The sequence below is a fragment of the Salvelinus namaycush genome, chromosome 2 (assembly GCF_016432855.1).
Source record: "Salvelinus namaycush isolate Seneca chromosome 2, SaNama_1.0, whole genome shotgun sequence".
Lineage (NCBI taxonomy): Eukaryota > Metazoa > Chordata > Actinopteri > Salmoniformes > Salmonidae > Salvelinus > Salvelinus namaycush.
Window position 1 is genome coordinate 63319721 of NC_052308.1, and position 27465 is coordinate 63347185.

Genomic DNA, 27465 nt, shown 5'->3' on the forward strand with positions numbered 1-27465 from the left:
CTATAATACTGAACAGTCTCTCACCCCAAAGTTCTCCCAGCCACTGATCTCTGTGCGTCTCCTGGACAGGAGGTGTCCACCAGCTGCCGGTGCCCGTGGAGGGTGAAGTTGGCCTGCAGGCGCCCGGCATCCACAGCACACTTGGCCAGGTGTTGGCGTACCAGATCCAGGGCATGGCGTGAGGGCAGAGAGGAGCAGTAGTTGCCAATGAAGGCCACGCCGTAACCGTAAGAGTTCTGCCCCCTGGTGTGGGTGCCAAGGTGATGCCAGCCGCGCCCCTCGTAGATGTACCTGTCAGAACCCACCACAAAGCTGAGGGGAACATACATTTAGGAGTTGGAGTGATAAAACAAATTGCATTATCTCACAACCCTGATTCCTGTTATAGCATCTTGTCATTTTATATTGCACAGTTATACAGTGTAATAAATATCATGTCAAGATTTGCTATAATATGACTGCTTCAGTAATTGTAGGCTGACACAGCACACTTGTCTCCATTTATGAAGCTTAGTATAAAGGGTTTGTTAATATCTGCGAATGGATGAGGGGGTTTAAAGGTCACCTATATCCGATGTCGGTCCAGCCGCGGTCTTCTTGGTGGAAGCGCTGCATGGCCCTCATGCTCCTGGAGCACTGCCAGAAGGAGTGACAGGTCCTGTCTGGCTCGAAGGTGTGGTGGATATACAGGAAGGGGAGAGGCAGGGCAAGAGGGAAGGGAGACCCTCGGTAGGGTGCCGCCACTGACACCGTGGGATGATGGGAGGACAGTCTGGAGAAGAGAGGTTGAACCAGAGTAGAACAGGTTCAATTACTCTTCATATTTACAGACCAATTTTCTGTAGACTTCAAATGAATGGCCACCTCCCGGGTGGCGCAGTGGTCTAGGGCACTGCATCGCAGTGCTAACTGCGCCACCAGAGTCTCTGGGTTTACGCCCAGGCTCTGTCGCAGCCGGCCGCAACCGGGAGGTCCGTGGGGCGACGCACAATTGGCATAGCGTCGTCCGGGTTAGGGAGGGTTTGGCCGGTAGGGATATCCTTGTCTCAGTATGTAAATGTAATAAAATGTAATAAAATGTATGCACTCTACTGTAAGTCGCTCTGGATAAGAGCGTCTGCTAAATGACTAAAATGTAAATGTAAAAATGTATCACCTACAATTTCATAATTACAGGGGTAAATTATTCTCTCACCCTGAGACTCACCCCAGTATCTGTGGACAAATTCCAGAATTCCGTTTCTCAATGCTTTTTCCACCCCTGTATCCTTGGCTATCCACTGAGCGTCCTCCAGCCTCCACACCAGGTATAGGGTCTCCATCACCTGCCTCTGATTGTCCAAGGTGCCCAGCAGGGCTTGGGAAATCTCTCGACGCTTGGGGCCGATGTGGCTGGATACAACACCCAGGTCTTGCCCCTCCAGAACATGGTTGTAGTAACCTTTCAGCACCCCACTGAGTTTACCAGGCTGTTCAGAGGGGGCCAGGGTGGCAAGATCCATGCTCAAGATGGACCCATCCATTCCCCCGTTGACGAGGGCATCGCTGGCCAGGGTGGGCATCCGCGACATCTGGAACACTCTGGGGTGGGTCACGTTGTCCAATCAGCCGTCTGGCTCCAGACGCTGAGCGATTGGAAAGTCCTGGAGGCTAAGGAATGACAACCCTAGGTTTTTGGCTAAGGTGAGGGGAAACATGCCCAGAGGAGGGGTGCCCTCCAGCTTAGCTTTCAGACCCACCTCAATGCCTAGAAGCATGGGAGCGATGGCCACTGTGGTGCCATCTTGGGTCAGAACGACCCCTCTCTCCTCACCATGGTCCGTCTCAAAATGGTGGATGGCTTTGTCGAATATGCCAAAGAGAGTGGTGCTGAACACAGAGGTGTGGGTGTGGATGATGTTGTTGGAGGCCCCCTGGAAGTGCAGGGTGAGTGGGTCCTCGTGTCTTGCCGTCCTGCGTAGCCTCCTCATTGAGACATCTGATCTGATGCTATGATAATAATGGGAAGCTGAGACATCCATTTTACAACTCTGTCTAGAGGCCTGTCCCATTCACCAGTTCTATCAACTATTCGGATCAAACTTGAAATTGATACATTAACGACAGCCATATGTAGAATATTTATTGAATGACATTTAATAGAACATCATCACCATCTGTGGGTCGTCTGACACAGATACATGTGGTTGTTTGTGCTCAGTGGCTTTTGGGCTCAGTTTCCTGTCTAAACCAGCTGCACTTCCTACCATGTGTGTTTCATGAGATTGTGACCGTGAGTTTGAATTGGACCGGCAGCCAAGAATTCTGATCCAACACCATTGGATAGGTGAAAACAGGGTTCCACAAAGCAGTTCTCTCTGATCAGTGCCATACCAGAGAACCATTTTCAAAGTACTCTCCTTTGAGTTGTGGATTCTCTTTTGAAATGTCTCCTTATGCAACCTAAAACTGACTTAGTTAGAAGACATACTAGCAACTTCCAATAGCTTTGTCAAAGCCCCACCACTACAACCATCATTTATCTAATCCTTTACTCAGAAACACTGGAGGGCACTATTACACCAATATAACTGAACTGTCATCAGGGGATACAATTGAACATACTGTAACACCTATTTTAGTCCCTGTGTTGGTTGCCTGTAGTTTAATAATTGATTTTAAAAGCACTACGTGGCCCTGCACCTGAATACATGTCTGACATGCTTTTAAGATACTGTATGTGCCCGGTCGGTCCCTCAGATCCTCTGGCACGGGTCTTTTAGTTGTTCCAAAGGTGAGAACCAAAACGTTTGGTGGGGCTGCCTTCAGCCACTATTGTCCTGGCCTTTGGAACAGCCTGCCGGAGGATCTGAGGGCCTCAGAAACTGTAGACATTTTGAAGAGCTACTTTTTAGCCGTGCTTTTGCTTAGTCCTACTATCTATTTTATCCCATTGTATTGATCTTATTTATTTTCATTTATTTTAGTGAATTAGTCTCTCATGTCCACTGTGGTTGTTTTACTATTTTTTTATTCTAACCTTTTATTATTTTATTTTCTATGCACTTTGAAATGCATCATCTGTAAGAAATGTGCTATGCAAATAAAGTTGTGATTTGGTTTTGATGAGAAAAATAGCCCACAGTAGAGCCATTCAACCACAAACTTACATTAATATGCAAAGTGTCTCAAATGATTTCCTACATATTTACTAGTGTGTAATGCAGTAATACTGTGATTAATGCATACTTAAGTACTTCTCAAACAGCTTAATAGTCTGGATAATTAATTAGTAAGTGTTCTTTAAAGCATTCTTCATACTATAGTGAGTCATATGAAAAACACTCATGAAAACAGTTTTTTTGTTGTGGTTCAGATCCCCTTTATTTTTATTATTAAAAATAGGCAGTTGGAAGGAAAGGGGGAGATGGTGGAGAAAGTTTGGCCCAGAGTTGTGTGTGCTTGAGTCACTCCTCTTTGGGGAGGCTGTTGGTGCATGTGAAGAACTTCCACACACGTCGGAAGAATCGTAGAACGCCATTTTTCTTCTGCTTCTTTGTGTCACTGCGCACCACTTCCGCTGCGTTCGACACCTCGGGCACTCCGCTGCACACCTCAGGAAGGCTCTCGTTGGATGCAAAATAGGACTAAACAGACAATGCAGAGCAGTGCGAGAGTAAGAACAACACATATGTCCTTTAGCTGTTTCACAAAACATACCACAGACATCCAAAGTCAAAGATTATAGTAGCTCATTTATAATATTGTCCAGTTTCAGACAACCCTGATGCACCCCACTTAAAAAGACAGTTGACCTTTCATTCACGAAACAGGCTTCTTGTTCCTCACCTTTGGGAGTCTTGCAATCATATCATTGAAGTCTTTGGTCAGCTGATCTTCCCAGCCCTCCTTCAGCCACCCTTTGGATCTCACCACCTTGCTGAGGACATTTTCAGTGTCCCGAAGGTCTTCAGCAGCCTCTGTCTTTGTATCACTGGACACCTCTTCCACTGTGTTTGGTGCCTCAGGCACCTCACTGAACATCTCAGGACATTCCCTGCACACCTCAGAATCTCCACTGTACACTTCAGGCATTTCACTGCATACCTCTGGACCTCCACTGAACACCTCAGGCACTCTAATGCACACCTCAGGACAGCTCTCAGTGGATAGGAGCACCACCTTGCTTAGGCCATTTCCAGTTTTCAGAAGATTTCCAGTAGCCTCTATCTTCATTGTGTCACTGCACACCTCTTCCACTGCGTTTGACGCCTCAGGACCTCTGCTGCACACCTCAGGAAGGCTCTCGGTGGATCCGAAATAGGACTAAACAGACAGTGCAGTAATGAAACAGTAAGGAAAACACATTTGTCATTTAAAAAAAAAACTAGGTCAAAGATTATAGCAGCTAATTTATAATATTGTCCAGTTTGGGACAACCCTGATACACCCCACTTACAAAGACGATTGACCTTTCATTTACAAAACAGGATTCTTGTTCCTTACCTTTGGGACTTTTGCAATCATATCATTGAAGTCTCTGGTCAGCTGATCTTCCCAGTCTTGCTTCATCCACCCTTTGGGGTTCACCACCTTGCTGAGGACTTTTCCAGTGTCCAGAAGGTCTTCAGCAGCCTCTGTCGTCTTTGTGTCACTGGACACCTCTTCCACTGCATTTGACACCTCAGGCACTCCACTGCACACCTTTGGACCTCTGCTACACATCTCAGGAAGGCTCTCAGTGGATCCGAAATAGGACTAAGCAGACAATGCAGAGCAATGAAAGAGTAAGAACAAAACAGATATCTATCCTGTTTCACAAAACATACCACAGACATCCAAAGTCAAAGATTATAGCAGCTTATTTGTATTATTGTCCCGTTTGAGACATCTCTGATACACCCAACTTCCAAAGACATTTGACCTTTCATTCACGAAACAGGCTTCTTGGCCCTTACCTTTGGTAGTTCCGTAATCATATCATAGATTTTTGGGGTTAGCTGATCTTTGCAGCTCTCCTTCAGACACCCTTTGGGCTTCACCACCTTGCTGAGGACCTTTCCATCTCCAGCAGCCTCTTTCTCCACACTGACCAGGGCCAGCAGCTCATCCTGAACGTCCACCACATCGTTATTAGGAGACTCCTCTGAAGCCTCCTCATTGGTGTTGTGAATGTCAGCAGCCCCAGCGACACTGGCCGGGCACTTGGTCTTTGGACTTTTCTCTTCAATTAGAGTTTCCTTTGAAGAGGTCTCAGAATGTCCATACAGCTCAGTGAGTTGTAAATGGACAGAGACATACATAACTATCCTATAGCTACTTCACAAATACAACAAACCAAAGACATCCAAAGTTGACTGTAATTCCAATGTAATATTGACCAACGTTGAACACCATATTATACACAGAAATGACAAAGATGCTTGACATTCTATTCAAAGAAACAATATTGGCATTGCAGATGGCTCTTATGTCTTACCTCAGTGGCCTGGCATGTCTCATCCTTTAGGTGCAAGAAGTTCAACTTCCAACACTCCTCTTTCAGAAGCTGGATGGCTCCGTTGGGCGCCGTGTCCACGGTGACATCGGACATCCTTAATTCATCCTGAAGTGTCTGGCAACTGACCAGGAGAACTCTCTCTGTCTCCTGTAATTCCAGGCCCCTCTTTGTATCCCAAGTCTATGTAACAACATAATATGTAATTAACAGACCGTTGATGTCTCAGGTGAGACTGGACACTGGTCCATCATTGAAATGTTGGGAAAAATTACAACTGTTTCTCTCTTTGGGTACAAAAATGAGCTAGCTGATATCTTAAGTGCTTTACAGTGGGTGTCCTGTTTGCTCTCCATAGTCCTCACCAATTCAGCTACACAGACCTTCCTCCATCTCTTCCATGTCTCTGTCTCACGCCTTCATGTGAATATGGAAATGTATCAGACTATGTCTGTCGACACTATCTATCAAACTATTGCTGTCATCTGATATATTTTGATACATTCGGGTTATCATTTACACTTGTCTAATGATGTGATAAACTCAAGTTACCTTGAAGTATAACGTTTTGTACAATTCAAAAATAGTCTGAGAACACTGCACTCACTCCAAGAAGACTCTTTTCCCTGCCAGGAGCCAGGCCTTCATTGGTCTCAGAGGGAGGTCCAGTGGGATCCTTCCCTGGGCTTTCAGTGTACAGAATTGCCTCTTGAGCATTTTCTGCAATAGAGTCTTCAATTAGTTACTAAACCAGTTAGAATGTGGCAAGCAGAGAGTGATATGAATTGGTTCATGGCACAAACTAACGGCTCCTCCATGGAGAATGATGAGGCCTTTTTTGATTATTTGTTTTTGTTGCCCAAAGCTCTGCAGAAAGAGCAAGGGTTACTGAGCACAGAACCCAAGACCAGATGTCTACAGCAGTACATCTGTCTTTTTCAAATGAATGCTGGAAAAAGTTATCTAAATGGGAAGAATATACATTATACCTTACATAGAACAACAACATGCAATATAAACAATGAAAGTGCAGATGAGATTATTGAGACCTTAATTATGATGAGGAAGTCATCTTAGATGATCGATAAATTGGTTGTATAGCTAACAGATTCGATATGATTCAAGTAACGTGTTTTTCGAAAATGTCGAATGCGTACAATATCGGTCCTTCTCATTATGGGAAGACCTACTTACCTTACTGAGAACAGGAAAAAATATACGATTTTTTGATTGACTTGAATGAAGAATTCGCGTTTGCTATCGATTTACTGTAGGTTGGTTGTGATTGTGAATAAATTAACCTCTGAGTAATACACATAGAATTTGGAATTCAAATGTATGTTATTGGACATTGTGACGAGCATGGAATTCTAATATAGATTCTATTTCTATGGTGACACGTTCCTTATTGCGCACAGGGTCGTACATTTCTGAGCACATTTATTTATCCTGTTGTAACATTTGCCCCTGGCCAATCCTATTTCTTCCTAATGAATACAGATCCTCTAACATTTTTACGCTATGTCACTGGGAAAAAAACGTAATTTATGATGTTTTATTGGCATTGGCAATTCGCATACAAAAGGGTTAGAGAAATATATAAAACATGCAATACAGTATTAAAATGTGTTGGTTTAAAAATCGCTTCAAAATTGAAGACAACAGGCTAGTTAAAGTAGGCTATATGGAATGAATTACAGAATCAATCAATACGATTTACAGTATGCTTAGGTATCAACATTTTTCAAAATACAAAATGGATAAGAATATTCCAAATAATGTTCAATGCTTTGAGTTAACAATCATTTGATTGAAATCGAGGATTTAGGCCTCTTAAATACATGTTTAATTAATATTAACTTACACACCTGTTAAACATTTCACTCTCACAACCTGGTCAATATGTGTTTCATTAATTGGACAGATAGCCAAGATGTATAAATCATTAGCCAAAACAATTTCAAAGTATTCCAATAGGCCCAACTGTCTCCCTACGCCACTAAAACTGATGTTATTTTTGTGTTAGCGGCGATGTTTACAGTCATTTATTGCTATTTAATTTTAATGAATTAACAATTAATTTAACATTTTGATATAGGCTAAGAGGAGTGGAACCCAGTCATTGAGAGGAACACATCTATACTGGATCCTCTGGTAGCCTTGGTGCCAGTAGTCATTCCTATATCACTGGGTGTCACTGTCTCTCTCTCTCGACAGATGCAGCTATACTGATCAAAAACATAAATGCAACATGCTACAACTTCAACGATGTTACCGAGATATAAGTTAATTTAAGGCAACCAGTCAATTTAAATAAATAAATTAGGCCCTAATCTATGGATTTCACATGACTGGGCATAGGCCCACCCACTGGGGAGCCAGGCCCAGCCAATCAGAATGAGGGCTTTATTACAGACAGAAATACTCCCCAATTTAATCAGCTGTCCTGGTGGCTGGTCTCAGATGATCCCACAGGTGAAGAAGTCACATGTGGAGGTCCTGGGCTGGCGTGGTTACACGTGGTCTGCGTTTGTGAGGCCGATTGGACATACTGCCAAATTCTCTAAAACGACGTTGGAGGTGGCTTATGGTAGATACATTTACATTCAATTATCTGGCAACAGCTCTAGTGGACATTCCTGCAGTCAGCATGCCAATTACACACTCCCTCAACTTGAGACATCTGAGGTATTTTGTTGTGTGACAAAATTGCACATTTAAGAGTGGCTCTTTATTGTCCCCAGGACAAGGTGCACCGGTGTAATGATCATGCTGTTTAATCAGCTTCTTGAAATGCCACACCTGTCAGGTGGATAGATTATCTCGGCAAAGGAGAAATGCTCACTAACAGGAATGTAAATACATTTCAGCACAAAATTGGAGAGAAATATGCTTTTTGTGCGTATGGAAAATGTCTGGGATCTTTCATTTCAGCTCATGAAACATGGGACCAACACTTTACATGTTGCTCTAATATTTTTGTTCAGTACACTGTACATGTCTCTCTGTTGTGTTACAATACTGTAATGTGAAGCAGTGACAGCCAGAAGGGTGAGTGTTATACGCTGTTATAACTCTAAAACACACTATTATCATGGACATAACAAATTGATACCCCCATACAAACCAATGAGACATTTTGACCAAACTGGTTTTATTCCACACTGCTTTTTACATGCTTGTCTTCTTCATTGGTCCTTTTTCCATGAGCTGGTTTCCTGTAAAAGGTTGCTGTAATGAGTGATCAAGATGACACCGAATCAAAACCTGTCAGCAGCATCAATATCAACAGTGCACAAACAGCTTAATGTTGGTGTTTATCACTAATGTCTAATGTAGGAAAAAGGGCACAATTGTATTATGACTGAATAGTGTTCTGGAGCAACTGTGATGCCTTTTTGATTGTGTATGTATTAAATGGATTAATTTGACATTGACTGACAGTTTAGTAGCCTATAATACTGAACAGTCTCTCACCCCAAAGTGTTCCCAGCCCCTGATCTCTGAGCAGAGTGCGTCTCCTGGACAGGAGGTGTCCACCATTTGCCGGTGCACGTGGAGGGTGAAGTTGGCCTGCAGGCGCCTGGCATCCACAGCACACTTGGCCAGGTGTTGGCGTACCAGATCCAGGACATGGCGTGAGGGCAGAGAGGAGCAGTAGTTGCCAATGAAGACCACGCCGTAACCGTAAGAGTTCTGCCCCCTGGTGTGGGTGCCAAGGTGATGCCAGCCGCGCCCCTCGTAGATGTACCCATCAGAACCCACCACAAAGCTGAGGGGAACATACATTTAGGAGTTGGAGTGACAAAACAAATTGCATTATCTCACAACCCTGATTCCTGTTATAGCATCTTGTCATTATATATTGCTATACTGTGTAACATCATGTCAAGATTTGCTATAATATGACTGCTTCAGTAATTGTAGGCTGACACAGCACACTTGTCTCCATTTATGAAGCTTAGTATAAAGGGTTTGTTAATATCTGCGAATGGATGAGGGGGTCAAAGGTCACCTATATCCGATGTCGGTCCAGCCGCGGTCTTCTTGGTGGAAGCTCTGCATGGCCCTCATGCTCCTGGAGCACTGCCAGAAGGAGTGACAGGTCCTGTCTGGCTCGAAGGTGTGGTGGATATACAGGAAGGGGAGAGGCAGGGCAAAAGGGAAGGGAAACCCTCGGTAGGCTGCCGCCCCCCACTGACACCGTGGGATGATGGGAGGGCAGTCTGGAGAAGAGAGGTTGAACCAGAGTAGAACAGGTTCAATTACTCTTCATATTTACAGACCAATTTTCTGTAGACTTCAAATGAATAGCCATTTATCACCTACAATTTCATAATTATAGGGGTAAATGATTCCCTCTCTCCCACCCTGAGATTCACCCCAGTATCTGTGGACAAATTCCAGCATTCCGTCTCTAACTGCTTTTTCCACCCCTGTATCTTTGGCTATCCACCGAGTGTCCTCCAGCCTCCACACCAGGTATAGGGTCTCCATCACCTGCCTCTGGGTGTTAGAAGACATACTAGCAACTTCCAATAGCTTTGTCAAAGCCCCACCACTAGAACCATCATTTATCTAAACCTTTACTCAGAAACACTGGAGGGCACTATTACACCAATATAACTGAACTGTCATCAGGAGATACAATTGAACATACTGTAACACCTATTTTAAAGTCCCTGTGTTGGTTGCCTGTAGTTTAATAATGGATTTCAAAAGCACTACGTGGCCCTGCACCTGAATACATGTCTGACATGCTTTTAAGATACTGTATGTGCCCGGTCGGTCCCTCAGATCCTCTGGCACGGGTCTTTTAGTTGTTCCAAAGGTGAGAACCAAAACGTTTGGTGGGGCTGCCTTCAGCCACTATGTTCCTGGCCTTTGGAACAGCCTGACGGAGGATCTGAGGGCCTCAGAAACTGTAGACATTTTGAAGAGCTACTTTTTAGCCGTGCTTTTGCTTAGTCCTACTATCTATTTTATCCCATTGTATTGATCTTATTTATTTTCATTTATTTTAGTGCATTAGTCTCTCATGTCCACTGTGGTTGTTTTACTATTTTAATTTCTCATTTTAATATTTCTAACCTTTTATTATTTTATTTTCGCTGCACTTTGAAATGCATCATCTGTAAGAAATGTGCTATGCAAATAAAGTTGTGATTTGGTTTTGATGAGGAAAATAGCCCACAGTAGAGCCATTCCACCACAAACTTACACTAATATGCAAAGTGTCTCAAATGATTTCGTGCATATTTACTAGTGTGTAATGCAGTAATACTTTGATTAATGCATACTTAAGTACTTCTCAAACAGCTTAATAGTCTGGATAATTAATTAGTAAGTGTTCTTTTAAAGCATTCTTCATACTATAGTGAGTTATATGAAAAACACTCATGGAAACAGTTTTTGTTGTGGTTCAGATCCCCTTTATTTTTATTATTACAAATAGGCAGTTGGAAGGAAAGGGGGAGATGGTGGAGAAATTCAGTCGCCGAGGCAAAGTGTGGCCCAGAGTTGTGTGTGCTTGAGTCACTCCTCTTTGGGGAGGCTGTTGGTGCATGTGAAGAACTTCCACACACGTCGGAAGAATCGTAGAACGCCATTTTTCATCTGCTTCTTTGTGTCACTGTGCACCACTTCCGCTGCGTTCGACACCTCGGACACTCCGCTGCACACCTCAGGAAGGCTCTCGTTGGATGCAAAATAGGACTGAACAGACAATGCAGAGCAGTGCGAGAGTAAGAACAACACATATGTCCTTTAGCTGTTTCACAAAACATACCACAGACATCCAAAGTCAAAGATTATAGTAGCTCATTTATAATATTGTCCAGTTTCAGACAACCCTGATGCACCCCACTTAGAAAGACAGTTGACCTTTCATTCACGAAACAGGCTTCTTGTTCCTCACCTTTGGGAGTCTTGCAATCATATCATTGAAGTCTTTGGTCAGCTGATCTTCCCAGCCCTCCTTCAGCCACCCTTTGGATCTCACCACCTTGCTGAGGACATTTTCAGTGTCCCGAAGGTCTTCAGCAGCCTCTGTCTTTGTATCACTGGACACCTCTTCCACTGCGTTTGACACCTCAGGCACTCCAATGCACACCATAGGCACTCCACTGCAACCCCCAGGCCCTCCGCTGCTCACCCCAGGCACTCCACTGCACACCTCAGGACCGCTGCACAGCTCAGCCTCTCCATTGCACACCTCAGGATGGCTCTGGGTGGATAGCTGCACCACCTTACTCAGGAAATTTCCAGTGTCCAGAAGGTCGTCAGCAGCTTCTGTCGTATTTGTGTCACTGGACACCTCTCCCACTGCATTTGACACCTCAGGCACTCCACTGCACACCTTTGGACCTCTGCTACACATCTCAGGAAGGCTCTCAGTGGATCCGAAATAGGACTAAGCAGACAATGCAGAGCAATGAAAGAGTAAGAACAAAACAGATATCTGTCCTGTTTCACAAGATATACCACAGACATCCAAAGTCAAAGATTATAGCAGCTTATTTGTATTATTGTCCCGTTTGAGACATCTCTGATACACCCAACTTCCAAAGACATTTGACCTTTCATTTGGTAGTTCCGTAATCATATCATAGATTTTTGGGGTTAGCTGATCTTTGCAGCTCTCCTTCAGACACCCTTTGGGCTTCACCACCTTGCTGAGGACCTTTCCATCTCCAGCAGCCTCTTTCTCCACACTGACCAGGGCCAGCAGCTCATCCTGAACGTCCACCACATCGTTATTCGGAGACTCCTCTGAAGCCTCCTCATTGGTGTTGTGAATGTCAGCAGCCCCAGCGACACTGGCCGGGCACTTGGTCTTTGGACTTTTCTCTTCAATTAGAGTTTCCTTTGAAGAGGTCTCAGAATGTCCATACAGCTCAGTGAGTTGTAAATGGACAGAGACATACATAACTATCCTATAGCTACTTCACAAATACAACAAACCAAAGACATCCAAAGTTGACTGTAATTCCAATGTAATATTGACCAACGTTGAACACCATATTATACACAGAAATGACAAAGATGCTTGACATTCTATTCAAAGAAACAATATTGGCATTGCAGATGGCTCTTATGTCTTACCTCAGTGGCCTGGCATGTCTCATCCTTTAGGTGCAAGAAGTTCAACTTCCAACACTCCTCTTTCAGAAGCTGGATGGCTCCGTTGGGCGCCGTGTCCACGATGACATCGGACATCCTTAATTCATCCTGAACTGTCTGGCAACTGACCAGGAGAACTCTCTCTGTCTCCTGTAATTCCAGGCCCCTCTTTGTATCCCAAGTCTATGTAACAACATAATATGTAATTAACAGACCGTTGATGTATCAGGTGAGACTGGACACTGGTCCATCATTGAAATGTTGGAAAAAATTACAACTGTTTCTCTCTTTGGGTACAAAAATGAGCTAGCTGATATCTTAAGTGCTTTACAGTGGGTGTACTGTTTGCTCTACATAGTCCTCACCAATTCAGCTACACAGATCTTCCTCCATCTCTTCCATGTCTCTGTCTCACGCCTTCATGTGAATATGGAAATGTATCAGACTATGTCTGTCTACACTATCTATCAAACTTTTGCTGTCATCTGATATATTTTGATACATTCGGGTTATCATTTACACTTGTCTAATGATGTGATAAACTCAAGTTACCTTGAAGTATAACGTTTTGTACAATTCAAAAATAGTCTGAGAACACTGCACTCACTCCAAGAAGACTCTTTTCCCTGCCAGGAGCCAGGCCTTCATTGGTCTCAGAGGGAGGTCCAGTGGGATCCTTCCCTGGGCTTTCAGTGTACAGAATTGCCTCTTGAGCATTTTCTGCAATAGAGTCTTCAATTAGTTACTAAACCAGTTAGAATGTGGCAAGCAGAGAGTGATATGAATTGGTTCATGGCACAAACTAACGGCTCCTCCATGGAGAATGATGAGGCCTTTTTTGATTATTTGTTTTTGTTGCCCAAAGCTCTGCAGAAAGAGCAAGGGTTACTGAGCACAGAACCCAAGACCAGATGTCTACAGCAGTACATCTGTCTTTTTCAAATTAATGCTGGAAAAAGTTATCTAAATGGGAAGAATATACATTATACCTTACATAGAACAACAACATGCAATATAAACAATGAAAGTGCAGATGAGATTATTGAGACCTTAATTATGATGAGGAAGTCATCTTAGATGATCGATAAATTGGTTGTATAGCTAACAGATTCGATATGATTCAAGTAACGTGTTTTTCGAAAATGTCGAATGCGTACAATATCGGTCCTTCTCATTATGGGAAGACCTACTTACCTTACTGAGAACAGGAAAAAATATACGATTTTTTGATTGACTTGAATGAAGAATTCGCGTTTGCTATCGATTTACTGTAGGTTGGTTGTGATTGTGAATAAATTAACCTCTGAGTAATACACATAGAATTTGGAATTCAAATGTATGTTATTGGACATTGTGACGAGCATGGAATTCTAATATAGATTCTATTTCTATGGTGACACGTTCCTTATTGCGCACAGCGTCGTACATTTCTGAGCACATTTATTTATCCTGTTGTATCATTTGCCCCTGGCCAATCCTATTTCTTCCTAATGAATACAGATCCTGTAACATTTTTACTCGATGTCACTGGAAAAAACGTCATTTATGATGGTTTATTGGCATTGGCAATTCGCATACAAAAGGGTTAGAGAAATATATAAAACATGCAATACAATATTAAAATGTGTTGGTTTAAAAATCGCTTAAAAATTGAAGACAACAGGCTAGTTAAAGTAGGCTATATGGAATGAATTACAGAATCAATCAATACGATTTACAGTATGCTTAGGTATCAAGTGGTTGGTGTTGGATATTTAACATTATACTGTACTTTTAATACATTGAAAGTGTATGAAAATAGCAAAATCAGTGTTGATTGAACAAATATGCCATGATTGTTAATCCATGCTGATGAAGCAAATAAATATGACAAAACTTTACAAAATACAAAATGGATAAGAATATTTGGATGATTCAGAATCCATTGAAGAGCTTGAACGATTCATTGCCGAGAGATACTTACGAACTCAAAGAAACATGTCGCTGGTTTCGGAGGATTCAAGCATTGTTAAGGACAACCAACCCAATCAACAAAACAAACCAAAACCAAGTTGGCCAATAGGTATCAACGATGGAACCAAACCATCCCCTAGTAAGAGGGCGCGCGTGTGGCGAGTGGGGAGAGGTTTACTGATATGGATGTTGACTTGTTAAAATCCATCAATGAAAGGCTTGCCAAACTTGATATATTGGAAAAATTACGAGAGGACATGAATGTATTATGTGCTAGTCTAGAATTCAGCCAACGTCAGATTGATGATCTAAGGAAAGAGAACACGGCGCTGAAAGGTACTGTAGACTGTATTCATGGCAAGGTGGAGGTGGTGCAAAGGGAGAACAAACAACTTAAAGAAACCTTGCTTGATGTACAGTGTCGATCAATGCGGGACAATCTAATGTTTTCAGGGATACCGGAGAATGACAACAGCAGAGGCTGTGAGGACACAGTCCGAGACTTTATGTCAACTCAACTAAAACTGCCCACTGATGTTGTGCGTAATGTCACTTTCTCTAGAGTCCATAGAATAGGTAATGCCTCTGGAAATAGGCCATGGGCTATCTTTGCATGTTTTGACAAATTTAAGCAAAAGGAAATGACGAAGAACATCGGCAGAGAACTCAGAAACACTGATTTTGGAATGAATGATCACTTTCCCACCGAGATCAATGAAAGGAGAGAAAAAAAAATCCCATGACCGAAACGCATTTACATGCGTCTGTAAATGATGGGCAAATGAACATTCTTGGATATAGTCTACTGAGAAGGGATAGGAATAGGAATAGTGGGGGTGTAGCACTGTACATTCAGAATCATATACCTTTTAAGAGGAGGGATGACCTTAATGTATGTCATGTAGAAGCACTATGGGCTCAAGTACATCTGATTCACCAGGCAGCCATATTGGTGGGATGTGTGTATAGACCTCCTAGCTCTGAGGTGTCCAATTTGGATGACTTATGTACTGGGTTTGACCAGGCCACAGATAGCAACAGAGATGTATTTATCTTGGGTGATTTTAATATAAATTGGAAGGATCACAATAATTTGAATAGAACAAAATTGATGAGATATGCCGAGAACTGTGGTTTGAAACAAATGGTTAATGATACTCAATTAAGTTGGGTCATTGTTCAGACACATGCATTGACCTGATTTTCTGTAATATACCATTGCAATGCTTAAAAGCCAGAGCAATGCCAGTGGGCTGGACAGACCATAATATTGTGATCATAACCATGAACACTAAGGTTCCAAAGAATGAAGGGATGAACTAAATCACGCTACAGAATGTTTTATTGATTTGCTCACTGAGGTAATGAACCATCATGCCCCTATAAGAAAGAGTACAGTTGGTGCTCGTCCATCTCCATGGAGTGATGATGAACTGGGTGAGGCTTTTTCTCAAAGAAATATGGCAAAAGTCTTAGCAGCCAAGTCAAATTTAGAAATTGATGAACAGAATTATAGAACATTATGTAATTATGCAGTTAAATCGAATCGAAAGAAAAAAAAGTTATTTTACAACAATGATTTAATTGATTCTAAAAATGATTCTAAAAAGGTATGGAACAAAGTTAAGGGCTTACTTGGTACATCTATCTCATCATGCCCATCTAGTGTGGAGGTTGACGGGAAAATAATAAGAAAACCAGTTGATATTGCCAATAATTTTACAGATTTTTTTTACAAAGATAATGTATTTACTGAGCAACAATGTAAACATACATTCTTCCAAACAAGCTATTGTCCAATGGATTGATGATCATAATATGAGCAACAAGACCTGCTCTTTTAGTCTGCAAACGGTGTCAGTGAAGGAGGTGTTAACTTGTTTGGGATAGGGGGCAGCATTTTCACGTTTGGATGAAAAGCGTGCCCAGAGTAAACTGCCTGTTACTCAGTCCCAGTTGCTAATTTTTTGTTTGAATGATGTCTGTGAGTATAACAGAACTCATATGGCAGGCGAAAACCTGAGGAAAATCCAACCAGGAAGTGGGAAATCTGAGGTTTGTAGTTTTTCAACTCTTGGCCTATCGAATACACAGTGTCTATGGGGTCATATTGCACTTCCTAAGGCTTCCACTAGATGTCAACAGTCTTTAGAACCTTGTTTGATGCTTCTACTGTGAAGTGGGGGCGAATGAGAGGGGATTGAGTAAGGTCTCTCCCAGAGTGCCATGAGTTGACCATGCGTTTTCACGTGAGAGTTAGCTTGAGTTCCATTGCATTTCTGAAGACAAAGGAATTCTCCGGTTGGAAAATTATTGAAGATTTATGTTAAAAACATCCTAAAGATTGATTCTATACTTCGTTTGACATGTTTCTACGGACTGTAATGGAACTTTTTGACTTTTCGTCTGCTCCTAGTGATCGCGCGTCATGAATTTGGAATACTGGGCTAAATGCGCAAACAAAAGGAGGTATTTGGACATAAAGATTAACTTTATCGAACAAATCAAACATTTATTGTGGAACTGGGATTCCTGGGAGTGCATTCTGGTGAAGATCATCAAAGGTAAGTGAATATTTATAATGCTATTTCTGACTTCTGTTGACTCCAACATGGCGGATATCTGTTTGGCTTGATTTGTTGTCTGAGCGCCGTACTCAGATTATTGCATGGTTTGCTTTTCCGTAAATTAACTTAGCATACCAGAAACCTTCAATATTGAGGCAGACCACGGGGTTTGGTCAAGACGTTTACCCAGATCAGACACGGACAGAGAAGGATTAGCTCAGATTCAAGGGTGTTTATTTAAATAATAGATCAAAAAGAAAAGGATAGGTCTCCCCCATGAGACCCTCTCCGGGATGCCGTCTTTGGGGTTCCGGATCTGGCTGTATCCTGTCGGGCACAAAACTGAACTCCGTCTTGTTACCTCTGCAACCGTCAACTATATATATTACATTGGTACCCCAGGTAATCTTAGGTTTTATTACATACAGTCGGGAGGAACTACTGGATATAAGAGCAACATCATCTCACCATCATTTCCGACCAGGAATACGACTTTCCCGAAGCGGATCCTGTGTTTTGCCCACCACCCGGGACAATTGATCGGATCCCAGCCGGTGAACCAATACAACGACGCCGTAAAAGGGGCAGACGAAGCGGTCTTCTAGTCAGGCTCCTGGAGACGTGCACATCGTGCACCGCTCCCGAGCATACTACTCGCCAATGTCCAGTCTCTTGACAACAAGGTTGATGAAATCCGAGCAAGGGTAGCATTCCAGAGAGACATCAGAGACTGTAACGTTCTTTGCTTCACGGAAACATGGCTCACTCGAGACACGCTATCGGAGTCGGTACAGCCAGCTGGTTTCTTCACGCATCGCGCGGACTGAAACAAACATCTTTCTGGTAAGAAGAGGGGCGGGGGGGGGGGGGTATGCCTTATGATTAACGAGACGTGGTGTGATCATAACAACATACAGGAACTCAAGTCCTTCTGTTCAACTGACTTAGAATTCCTCACAATCAAATGTCGACCGCATTATCTACCAAGAGAATTCTCTTAGATTATAATCACAGCCGCATATATTGCCCCCCAAGCAGACACATCGATGGCCCTGAACGAAATGTATTTGACTCTATGTAAACTGGAAACCACATATCCTGAGGCTGCATTCATTGTAGCTGGGGATTTTAACAAGGCTAATCTGAAAACAAGACTCCCTAAATTCTATCAGCATATCGATTGTGCTACCAGGGCTGGTAAAACCCTGGATCATTGACACGGAAGACAACCACCCACAACAAACAGTGTGAAAACACCTACCTTAATATGACTCTCAATCAGAGGAAATGAAAACCACCTGCCTCTAATTGAGAGCCATATTAGGTCACCCTTAAACAAACATAGAAACAGAAAACATAGACTGCCCACCCAAACTCACGCCCTGACCAATTAAACACATACTAAACAACAGAAAACAGGTCAGGAACGTGACAATTTGACTCTATGTAAACTGGAAACCACATATCCTGAGGCTGCATTCATTGTAGCTGGGGATTTTAACAAGGCTAATCTGAAAACAAGACTCCCTAAATTCTATCAGCATATCGATTGTGCTACCAGGGCTGGTAAAACCCTGGATCATTCTTATTCTAACTTCCGCTACGCTTTTAAGGCCCTCCCCGCCCTCCTTTCGGAAAAGCTGACCACGACTCCATTTTGTTGCTTCCAGCATATAGACAGAAACTAAAACAGGAAGCTCCCGCTCTCAGGTCTGTTCAACGCTGGTCCGACCAATCTGATTCGACGCTTCAAGATTGCTTCGATCACGTGGATTGGGATATGTTCCGCATTGCGTCAAACAACAACATTGACGAATACGCTGATTCGGTGAGCGAGTTCATTAGCAAGTGCATTGGCAATGTCGTACCCACAGCAACTATTAAAACATTCCCCAACCAGAAACCGTGGATTGATGGCAGCATTCGCGCGAAACTGAAAGCGCGAACCACTGCTTTTAACCAGGGCAAGGTGACCGGAAACATGACCGAATAGAAAAAGTGTAGCTATTCCCTCCAAGGCAATCAAACAAGCTAAGTGTCAGTATAGAGACAAAGTAGAGTCGCAATTCATCGGCTCAGACACGAGGTATGTGGTAGGGTCTACAGTCAATCACGGATTACAAAAAGAAAACCAGCCCCGTCGCAGAACAGGATGTCTTGCTCCCAGACAGACTAAACAACTTCTTTGCTCGCTTTGAGGACAATACAGTGCCACTGACACGGCCCGCTACCAAAACCTGCGGACTCTCCTTCCCTGCAGCCGACGTGAGTAAAACATTTAAACGTGTTAACCCTCACAAGGCTGCAGGCCCAGACGGCATCGCCAGCCGCATCCTCAGAGCATGCGCAGACCAGCTGGCTGGTGTGTTTACGGACATATTCAATCAATCCTTATCCCAGTCTGCTGTTCCCACATGCTTCAAGAGGGCCACCATTGTTCCTGTTCCCAAGAAAGCTAAGGTAACTGAGCTAAACGACTACCGCCCCGTAGCACTCACTTCCGTCACCATGAAGTGCTTTGAGAGACTAGTCAAGGACCACATCACCTCCACCCTACCTGACACCCTAGACCCACTCCAATTTGCTTACCGCCCCAATAGGTCCACAGACGATGCAATCACAACCACACTGCACACTGCCCTAACCCATCTGAGCAAGAGGAATACCTATGTGAGAATGCTGTTCATCGACTACAGCTCAGCATTTACATTTACATTTAAGTCATTTAGCAGACGCTCTTATCCAGAGCGACTTACAAATTGGTGCATTCACCTTATGATATCCAGTGGAACAACCACTTTACAATAGTGCATCTAAATCTTTTAAGGGGGGGGGGGGGTTAGAAGGAGTACTTTATCCTATCCTAGGTATTCCTTAAAGAGGTGGGGTTTCAGGTGTCTCCGGAAGGTGGTGATTGACTCCGCTGACCTGGCGTCGTGAGGGAGTTTGTTCCACCATTGGGGTGCCAGAGCAGCGAACAGTTTTGACTGGGCTGAGCGGAAACTGTACTTCCTCAGAGGTAGGGAGGCGAGCAGGCCAGAGGTGGATGAACGCAGTGCCCTTGTTTGGGTGTAGGGCCTGATCAGAGCCTGATGGTACGGAGGTGCCGTTCCCCTCACAGCTCCGTAGGCAAGCACTATGGTCTTGTAGCGGATGCGAGCTTCAACTGGAAGCCAGTGGAGAGAGCGGAGGAGCGGGGTGACGTGAGAGAACTTGGGAAGGTTGAACACCAGACGGGCTGCGGCGTTCTGGATGAGTTGTAGGGGTTTAATGGCACAGGCAGGGAGCCCAGCCAACAGCGAGTTGCAGTAATCCAGACGGGAGATGACAAGTGCCTGGATTAGGACCTGCGCCGCTTCCTGTCTGAGGCAGGGTCGTACTCTGCGAATGTTGTAGAGCATGAACCTACAGGAACAGGCCACCGCCTTGATGTTAGTTGAGAACGACAGGGTGTTGTCCAGGATCACGCCAAGGTTCTTAGCGCTCTGGGAGGAGGACACAATGGAGTTGTCAACCGTGATGGCGAGATCATGGAACGGGCAGTCCTTCCCCGGGAGGAAGAGCAGCTCCGTCTTGCCGAGGTTCAGCTTGAGGTGGTGATCCGTCATCCACACTGATATGTCTGCCAGACATGCAGAGATGCGATTCGCCACCTGGTTATCAGAAGGGGGAAAGGAGAAGATTAATTGTGTGTCGTCTGCATAGCAATGATAGGAGAGACCATGTGAGGATATGACAGAGCCAAGTGACTTGGTGTATAGCGAGAATAGGAGAGGGCCTAGAACAGAGCCCTGGGGGACACCAGTGGTGAGAGCACGTGGTGCGGAGACAGATTCTCGCCACGCCACCTGGTAGGAGCGACCTGTCAGGTAGGACGCAATCCAAGCGTGGGCCGCGCCGGAGATGCCCAACTCGGAGAGGGTGGAGAGGAGGATCTGATGGTTTACAGTATCAAAGGCAGCCGATAGGTCTAGAAGGATGAGAGCAGAGGAGAGAGAGTTAGCTTTAGCAGTGCGGAGCGCCTCCGTGACACAGAGAAGAGCAGTCTCAGTTGAATGACTAGTCTTGAAACCTGACTGATTTGGATCAAGAAGGTCATTCTGAGAGAGATAGCAGGAGAGCTGGCCAAGGACGGCACGTTCAAGAGTTTTGGAGAGAAAAGAAAGAAGGGATACTGGTCTGTAGTTGTTGACATCGGAGGGATCGAGTGTAGGTTTTTTCAGAAGGGGTGCAACTCTCGCTCTCTTGAAGACGGAAGGGACGTAGCCAGCGGTCAAGGATGAGTTGATGAGCGAGGTGAGGTAAGGGAGAAGGTCTCCGGAAATGGTCTGGAGAAGAGAGGAGGGGATAGGGTCAAGCGGGCAGGTTGTTGGGCGGCCGGCCGTCACAAGACGCGAGATTTCATCTGGGGAGAGAGGGGAGAAAGAGGTCAAAGCACAGGGTAGGGCAGTGTGAGCAGAACCAGCGGTGTCGTTTGACTTAGCAAACGAGGATCGGATGTCGTCGACCTTCTTTTCAAAATGGTTGACGAAGTCATCCGCAGAGAGGGAGGAGGGGGGGGGAGGGGGAGGAGGATTCAGGAGGGAGGAGAAGGTGGCAAAGAGCTTCCTAGGGTTAGAGGCAGATGCTTGGAATTTAGAGTGGTAGAAAGTGGCTTTAGCAGCAGAGACAGAAGAGGAAAATGTAGAGAAGAGGGAGTGAAAGGATGCCAGGTCCGCAGGGAGGCGAGTTCTCCTCCATTTCCGCTCGGCTGCCCGGAGCCCTGTTCATTTAACACCATAGTACCCTCCAAACTCGTCATCAAGCTCGAGACCCTGGGTCTCGACCCCGCCATGTGCAACTGGGTACTGGACTTCCTGCGGGCCGCCCCCAGGTGGTGAGGGTAGGTAACAACATCTCCACCCCGCTGATCCTCAACACTGGGGCCCCACAAGGGTGCGTTCTGAGCCATCTCCTGTAATCCCTGTTCACCCACGACTGCGTCGTCTGCAATCATCAAGTTTGCAGACGACACTACAGTGGTAGGCTTGATTACCAACAACGACGAGACGGCCTACAGGGAGGAGGTGAGGGCCCTCGGAGTGTGGTGTCAGGAAAATAACCTCACACTCAACGTCAACAAATCAAAGGAGATGATCGTGGAATTCAGGAAACAGCAGAGGGAGCACCCCCCTATCCACACCGATGGGACAGTAGTGGAGAGGGTAGAAAGTTTTAAGTTCCTCGGCGTACACATCACAGACAAACTGAATTGGTCCACCCACACAGACAGCGTGGTGAAGAAGGCGCAGCAGCGCCTCTTCAACCTCAGGAGGCTGAAGAAATTTGGCTTGTCACCAAAAGCACTCACAAACTTTTACAGATGCACAATCGAGAGCATCCTGTCGGACTGTATCACCGCCTGGTACGGCAACTGCTCTGCCCACAACAGTAAGGCTCTCCAGAGGGTAGTGAGGTCTGCACAACGCATCACCGGGGGCAAACTACCTGCCCTCCAGGACACCTACACCACCCGATGTCACAGGAAGGCCATAAAGATCATCAAGGACAACAACCACCCGAGCCACTGCCTATTCACCCTGCTATCATCCAGAAGGCGAGGTCAGTACAGGTGCATCAAAGCAGGGACCGAGAGACTGTTAAACAGCCACCACTAACATTGAGTGGCTGCTGCCATACATGTAAAAAATGTATCACTAGCCACTTTAAACAATGCCACTTAATATAATGTCTACATACCCTACATTACGCATATCATATGTATATACTGTACTCTATACCATCTGCTGCATCTTGCCATCTTTATGTAATACATGCATCACTAGCCACTTTAAACAATGGCACTTAATATAATGTTTACATACCCTACATTACTCATCTCATATGTATATACTGTACTTGATACCATCTACTGCATCTTGCCTATGCCGTTCTGTACCATCACTCATTTATATATCTTTATGTACATATTCTTCATCCCTTTACACTTGTGTGTATAAGGTAGCTGTTGTGAAATTGTTAGGTTAGATTGCTCGTTGGTTACTAATGCATTGTCAGAACTAGAAGCACAAGCATTTTGCTACCCTCGCATTAACATCTGCTAACCATGTGTATGTGACAAATACATTTCATTTGATTTGATATAACACGGGAATCCTTTCTTCCCCCTCCCTTCCTGTATACTGCCCTTCTGGCAGCTTTATGGGCCTCGCACAGCTGGTGAGCAATCCGCCCTTGATTACTCACCAGCTCCCAATCAGCCCCCAATTAGTCCTGGCTGGAGAGCCCGTCGAGACCTGGCACGTCCAGCAGATGGAGCCATCGCTTCGTGATGTATACTCCATCTGTTACCAGGCCTCGAGGAGTCTACCCATGGTGGTTGACTTGCTGTACGCCACAATATATACATTTAAACATTATTTTAAAACCGATTAAATATAATACATAGAAATGTTGTGGGACTATAGTAGATGAAGAATCAGTATTTTTTAGATTGAGTATTTATTGGGTCATTATGTTAGTATATAATGTATGTTTGTATTATATGTAAAAATGTGTTTGTATTATAAATTGTATTTTAATGTTTAAGGACTCTTGGAAGATTAGTCCAAATGGGGACTAAAAGAGATCCAAATAAAATAAAATTAATATTAATTTACACACCTGTTAAACATTTCACTCTCACAACCTGGTCAATATGTGTTTCATTAATTGGACAGATAGCCAAGATGTATAAATCATTAGCCAAAACAATTTAAAAGTCTTCCAATAGGCCCAACTGTCTCCCTACGCCACTAAAACTGATGTTATTTTTGTGTTAATGGCGATGTTTACAGTCATTTAATTGTAATTCACGTTTAATGAATTAACAAATTAACATTTTGATATAGGCTAAGAGTTATAAGTTCATATAAAGAAACCAGTCAATTTAAATAAATAAATTAGGCCCTAATCTATGGATTTCACATGACTGGGCATAGGCCCACCCACTGGGGAGCCAGGCCCAGCCAATCAGAATGAGTTTTTCCCCACAAAGGGGCTTTATCAAAGGCTGTCCTGGTGGCTGGTCTCAGACGATCCCACAGGTGAAGAAGTCAGATGTGGAGGTCCTGGGCTGGCGTGGTTACACGTGGTCTGCGTTTGTGAGGCCGATTGGACGTACTGCCAAATTCTCTAAAACGACGTTGGAGGTGGCTTATAGTAGATACATTTACATTCAATTATCTGGCAACAGCTCTAGTGGACATTCCTGCAGTCAGCATGCCAATTACACACTCCCTCAACTTGAGACATCTGAGGTATTTTGTTGTGTGACAAAATTTCACATTTAAGAGTGGCTCTTTTATTGTCCCCAGGACAAGGTGCACCAGTGTAATGATCATGCTGTTTAATCAGCTTCTTGAAATGCCACACCTGTCAGGTGGATAGATTATCTCGGCAAAGGAGAAATGCTCACTAACAGGAATGTAAATACATTTCAGCACAAAATTGGAGAGAAATATGCTTTTTGTGCGTATGGAAAATGTCTGGGATCTTTAATTTCAGCTCATGAAACATGGGACCAACACTTTACATGTTGCTCTAATATTTTTGTTCAGTACACTGTACATGTCTCTCTGTTGTGTTACAATACTGTAATGTGAAGCAGTGACAACCAGAAGGGTGAGTGTTATACGCTGTTATAACTCTAAAACACACTATTATCATGGACATAACAAATTGATACCCCCATACAAACCAATGAGACATTTTGACAAAACTGGTTTTATTCCTCACTGCTTTTTACATGCTTGTCTTCTTCATTGGTCCTTTTTCCATGAGCTGGTTTCCTGTAAAAGGTTGCTGTAATGAGTGATCAAGATGACACCGGATCAAAACCTGTCAGCAGCATCAATATCAACAGTGCACAAACAGCTTAATGTTGGTGTTTATCACTAATGTCTAATGTAGGAAAAAGGGCACAATTGTATTATGACTGAATAGTGTTCTGGAGCAACTGTGATGCCTTTATGATTGTGTATGAATTAAATGGATTAATTTGACATTGACTGACAGTTTAGTAGCCTATAATACTGAACAGTCTCTCACCCCAAAGTGCTCCCAGCCCCTGATCTCTGAGTAGAGTGCGTCTCCTGGACAGGAGGTGTCCACCAGCTGCCGGTGCCCGTGGAGGGTGAAGTTGGCCTGCAGGCGCCCGGCATCCACTGCACACTTGGCCAGGTGTTGGCGTACCAGATCCAGGGCATGGCGTGAGGGCAGAGAGGGGCGGTAGTTGCCAATAAAGGCCACGCCGTAACCATAAGAGTTCTGCCCCCTGGTGTGGGTGCCAAGGTGATGCCAGCCGCGCCCCTCGTAGATGTACCCGTCAGAACCCACCACAAAGCTGAGGGGAACATACATTTAGGAGTTGGAGTGATAAAACAAATTGCATTATCTCACAACCCTGATTCCTGTTATAGCATCTTGTCATTTTATATTGCACAGTTATACTGTGTAATAAATATCATGTCAAGATTTGCTATAATATGACTGCTTCAGTAATTGTAGGCTGACACAGCACACTTGTCTCCATTTATGAAGCTTAGTATAAAGGGTTTGTTAATATCTGCGAATGGATGAGGGGGTCAAAGGTCACCTATATCCGATGTCGGTCCAGCCGCGGTCTTCTTGGTGGAAGCGCTGCATGGCCCTCATGCTCCTGGAGCACTGCCAGAAGGAGTGACAGGTCCTGTCTGGCTCGAAGGTGTGGTGGATATACAGGAAGGGGAGAGGCAGGGCAAGAGGGAAGGGAGACCCTCAGTAGGGTGCCGCCACTGACACCATGGGATGATGGGAGGGCAGTCTGGAGAAGAGAGGTTGAACCAGAGTAGAACAGGTTCAATTACTCTTCATATTTACAGACCAATTTTCTGTAGACTTCAAATGAATGGCCATTTATCACCTACAATTTCATAATTACAGGGGTAAATGATTCTCTCACCCTGAGACTCACCCCAGTATCTGTGGACAAATTCCAGCATTCCGTTTCTCAATGCTTTTTCCACTCCTGTATCCTTGGCTATCCACTGAGTGTCCTCCAGCCTCCACACCAGGTATAGGGTCTCCATCACCTGCCTCTGATTGTCCAAGGTGCCCAGCAGGGCTTGGGAAATCTCTCAACGCTTGGGGCCGATGTGGCTGGATACAACCCCCAGATCTTGCCCCTCCAGGACATGGTTGTAGTAACCTTTCAGCACCCCACTGAGTTTACCAGGCTGTTCAGAGGGGGCCAGGGTGGCAAGATCCATGCTCAAGATGGACCCATCCATTCCCCCGTTGACGAGGGCATCGGTGGCCAGGGTGGGCATCCGCGACATCTGGAACACTCTGGGGTGGGTCACGTTGTCCAATCAGCCGTCTGGCTCCAGACACTGAGCGATTGGAAAGTCCTGGAGGCTAAGGAACGACAACCCTAGGTTTTTGGCTAAGGTGAGGGGAAACATGCCCAGAGGAGGGGTGCCCTCCAGCTTAGCTTTCAGACCCACCTCAATGCCTAGAAGCATGGGAGCGATGGCCACTGTGGTGCCATCTTGGGTCAGAACGACCCCTCTCTCCTCACCATGGTCCGTCTCAAAATGGTGGATGGCTTTGTCGAATATGCCAAAGAGAGTGGTGCTGAACACAGAAGTGCGGGTGTGGATGATGTTGTTGGAGGCCCCCTGGAAGTGCAGGGTAAGTGGGTCCTCGTGTCTTGCCGTCCTGCGTAGCCTCCTCATTGAGACATCTGATCTGATGCTATGATAATAATGGGAAGCTGAGACATCCATTTTACAACTCTGTCTAGAGGCCTGTCCCATTCACCAGTTCTATCAACTATTCGGATCAAACTTGAAATTGATACATTAACGACAGCAATATGTAGAATATTTATTGAATGACATTTAATAGAACATCATCACCATCTGTGGGTCGTCTGACACAGATACATGTGGTTGTTTGTGCTCAGTGGCTTTTGGGCTCAGTTTCCTGTCTAAACCAGCAGCACTTCCTGCCATGTGTGTTTCATGAGATTGTGACCGTGAGTTTGAATTGGACCGGCAGCCAAGAATTCTGATCCAACACCATTGGATAGGTGAAAACAGGGTTCCACAAAACAGTTCTCTCTGATCAGTGCCAACCAGAGAACCATTTTCAAAGTACTCTCCTTTGAGTTGTGGAGTCTCCTTTTAAATGTCTCCTTATGCAACCTAAAACTGACTTAGTTAGAAGACATACTAGCAACTTCCAATAGCTTTGTCAAAGCCCCACCACTACAACCATCATTTATCTAAACCTTTACTCAGAAACACTGGAGGGCACTATTACACC

General features: G+C 44.4%; 1 pseudogene; it reads right to left on the reverse strand.

The window, feature by feature from the left end:
* Window positions 1-26873, reverse strand: LOC120022648 (annotated as a pseudogene).
* Between the last annotated feature and the right edge of the window lie 592 nt (window positions 26874-27465).